Source organism: Pelophylax lessonae (genome assembly GCF_965119305.1).
Source record: "Pelophylax lessonae genome assembly, chromosome: 2".
NCBI lineage: Eukaryota > Metazoa > Chordata > Amphibia > Anura > Ranidae > Pelophylax > Pelophylax lessonae.
Genome location: NC_138769.1, coordinates 740,622,345 through 740,626,334, shown reverse-complemented (window position 1 = coordinate 740,626,334; position 3,990 = coordinate 740,622,345).

Here is a 3,990-nt window from a genome sequence, read left to right as displayed (position 1 = left end):
GCCTTTGACAATGTGGACTTCTCTTGGCTCCGTCTGGTCCTTGAGAGATTTGGATTTTGTGGCCCTTTTCTGCATTTAATTTCTTCAATGTACTCATCACCTCGTGCCAACATTGTCGCGTGTGGAAAGATCTGAGTCCTTCCCCCTCTATAAGGGTACCAGGCAGGGATGTCCGCTCTCCCCATTATTGTTCAATCTGGCAATCGAACCCCTATCCCGATATCTCTCTGCTCACCCTTGGTTGCATGGCGTACCCGTCGGTGACCAGGAAATTCGCACAGCCCTCTTCGCAGACGACATTCTAATCTTCACCTCAGACCCCTCCTCAGATATCCCCCTCATACACGACATTTTCAACAATTTTAGAGACTGCTCGGGTCTCAGAATAAACTTCACTAAACGTGAGATCCTCCACCTTTCCCACTCCAAATCTCCCCCATGGTCGGTCAGCTCCATCTTCTCTATTGCAAAATCTCATATCAAATATTTGGGCATAAAAATAGGTAGACTTCCCTCATCTATTTACACACTTAACTTCCCTCCTGTGGTTGATGCAATTAAGAAGCAGCTGGAATCTTGGTCAGAATTACCTCTTTCCCTCCTGGGCAGATGTCATCTCTTCAAAATGGTTAGCTATCCGAAACTGCTCTACCCTATGCAGACCATTCCTCTCCTCCTGAAGCATAAAGATATTCAGATGATCTATAGAGCTCTTACGGCCTTTCTTTGGCATAAAAAGTGCTTGCGCTTGTCGCTTAAAAACTCCAGATGCCCAGACAGGAAGGAGGGGCCAACATCCCAGATATTAGGTTGTATAACCTGTCTTGTCTCCTCAGGGTGGCCATTGATTGGATAACAGGGGTTTCTAGATTTTCTAATTTTTCTTTAGAGTCTCAAATGGTCGCGCCTTTTCACCTGGGTGCCTTACTTCATTGCCATCTATATGCCTTGCCAGCCACTATTAAGAATAATATCCTTTTGAGAGACACTATTATATCCTGGAGAAAAATCGGCAAGAAATTGAAACTTTCGCCTTACTACTCTAAATACCTGCCCATCCTGGGCCACCCTCTATTCCCTCAACCCAGGCAATATCCAGCCTTCTCTCATTGGCTTCCAAACGGTCTCACGCACTTTACCCAGATCTTTGACCCCGCCTCAGGTCATTCTCGCCCCCACTCAGAACTATGTATCACCTATGATATACCTGGACATCACTTTATCTACCTACACCAGGCAGTCTCTTTTGCTACAGGTCTTTGCTCAACTCTGCTCAAGCGCAACCGGAACACCTTGCTGGACACTCTCATGTCTAAACTGAAACTTAAGCTCTCGGATATCTACAAACCTCTCCTGGATCTCCGCAGCCCTCGGCACTTGGTCAACCCTTCATCTCCTTGGAGCAAGGACTTCAATCATCTGAATCTCGTGGTTCATATCTTACAAGGATACAACACGACTTGCAAATACATTGTGAATGAATTTTGGAGAGAGCAGCAGCTGAAGATCATGCACAGGGCCTACTCTCCATTCTCCTTCTCCGCTGCTGTGCCCAATGCGCACTCTTGTTCCTGGTGCCACACTCCTAGACCTTCATTAGCCCACAGACTTTGGTCATGCCCTGCTTTCACACAGTTTTGGGCATAGGTTCAATCTTTAATCGTTGATACTACGGGCATGCCCCCAACGAATAACCCGCTTCTTTTGCTCTTTGGCAACCTACATAGCCCCTCCTTAGGCTTGAACCACCACCAAGCGTCATCTCTGCGCCGCCATAGGGCCTGGATTGCAACATGCCTTATGATAGCCAGGCGGGCGATACTCAGAAAGTGGACAGTCCCTCTCCCCCCACACTTGCAAGACGTTATGGAAGAACTTGCCAAGCTATATGCTAAAGAATTCCTGGATTCCAACCTCTGCTCCAGTCCCTCCCTACGTTTCCTGGATAAATGGAACCCATTCTTGAAAGCACTCCCCCAGGCCATTCCCAGCCCTACCTGATATGATATGCATTTTTTTTCCCATCACCTGTGTTAATAATTGCATGTATCCGACTTTCAGGTTTTGCCTTTTACTCTAAAATTGCCAAGGTATTCCCCCCCCCCCCCCAGCTCCCCCTTCTCCCTTCCCAACCCTTACACCCCCACCTCAATAACATTATTGGACTTTGTTTCTTGTTACAGTGATCTAGAGGCGGATCCCCTAATTGAGAGTTCATGTTTATTTCTTCTTGTATTGTGGATTTTCGTTTCACATGCAATGCATGTCTGTTGTTTTGTGTCCAAAACTCAAATAAAGTTTGTTAAAAAAAAAAAAAAAATGAATATTAGTATTAAAAAAAATTATATACACACATATTCCTTCGGTACTGCATACTAAATAATAAAATAATGAATATTAGTATTAAAAAAAATTATATATACACACACACTATATATATATATATATATATATATATATATATATAATTTTCTTTTTTATATATAAATGGAAGAATAAAAAAAATATATATATATTTAATATATTTATTAAAGATAAATATTAAAAACCAAATATGAAATATCAGTATTAAAAAAAAATTATATATATATATATATATATATATAATTTTTTTTTAAATTCTTCCATTTATATATATGGAGGAGTGGGGGGCCCGTCGTGTTACTATAGGTGCAGTCACGGTAGGCAAAGTAGAGGGGCCACAGCTCAGGCCCCGAATAAGTCCAGGGTCCCAAATTTGGCAAAGAGATAGTGGTAAATGAAGATCTCCCCTCTTAAAATGTTGGAGTAGATAGCCTCAAATTTTCTGGTCAACTTTTTCAGGAGCCTCTTGGCAGGGGCGTCACAAGGGGGGTGCGAGGGGGGGGGACTGCACCAGGCTGTCCATTGGGGGGGGGGGGCGTTACACCTCTTTGCCTCCCGATCTGCTTGTCTTCATCTATGCGGGCCGGCATCGCATTGCCGCTGCGCCGCATAGTGTGATGTGAAGTAGAACTGGAGAAGGACTTCTCTCCTCACTTGCTCCTCCTCCCGTTTTGTGATGAGGGGAAAATAGTGCAATTAAACTTAAGGTGCCCAGACAGATATAAGGTGCTTCTTTGTGATTTGTACTATTAAATAGTCCGTAACTTCAGTATGTTTATTTATCAGATGCAGTGCTTGTCTCAGCAATCAGTTTATTCACCCCTAGTGTCCGTGTGAATTTGCTATTCCTCCTCCTCTGTGTGCAAGGGCCGCTCCCCAGACAGATTCGGGCCAGCAAGGACCCCCTGCGTTTTGAGTACAGATGTTCTTCTAGTGGGTCTCTCTGCGTTATTCCCAGCTCCTCTTTTGGGTATGTTCCTTTATGTCTGGATGCAATTTTTTATATTTCTCTCCCCAGTGCATGAAAGATGAAACAGGGGAGACCCACTAGAAGGACATCTGTACTGTACTCAAAAACGCAGGGGGTCCTTGCTGGCCCGAATCTGTCTGGGGAGTGGCCCTTGCACACAGAGGAGGAGGAGGAGGAATAGCAAATTCACACTGACACTAAGGGCCCTTTCACACATACGGTCCATCCAGATCCGCCTGTCAGTTTTTCAGGCGGATCTGAACGGATGTCCCATGTTTCCCTACGGGGCAGCGGATGTCAGCAGAGACATGTCCACTGACATCCGATCCGATCCGGTCCGTCAAATCCGGACCGATGAAAACCCTATTTTCCATCCGTCTGGCGGATCAGATCAGATGAGAACGGAAAGGCTTCCGTTCTCATCCGATTCCCCCATAGAGGACAGCGGGGATCGGACACCTCCCTCTCCGCACACAGAGCGGAGACGGAGCAGCCATCCGGCTGCTCAGTGGGGATTGGCGGATCGATCCCCGCTAAGAAAAACGAAGTCCGTCGGCGGAATGGACACGCTTGAAATGGGCCTAAGGGTGAATAAACTGATTGCGGAGACAAGCACTGCATCTGATAAATAAACATACTGAAGTTACGGACTATTT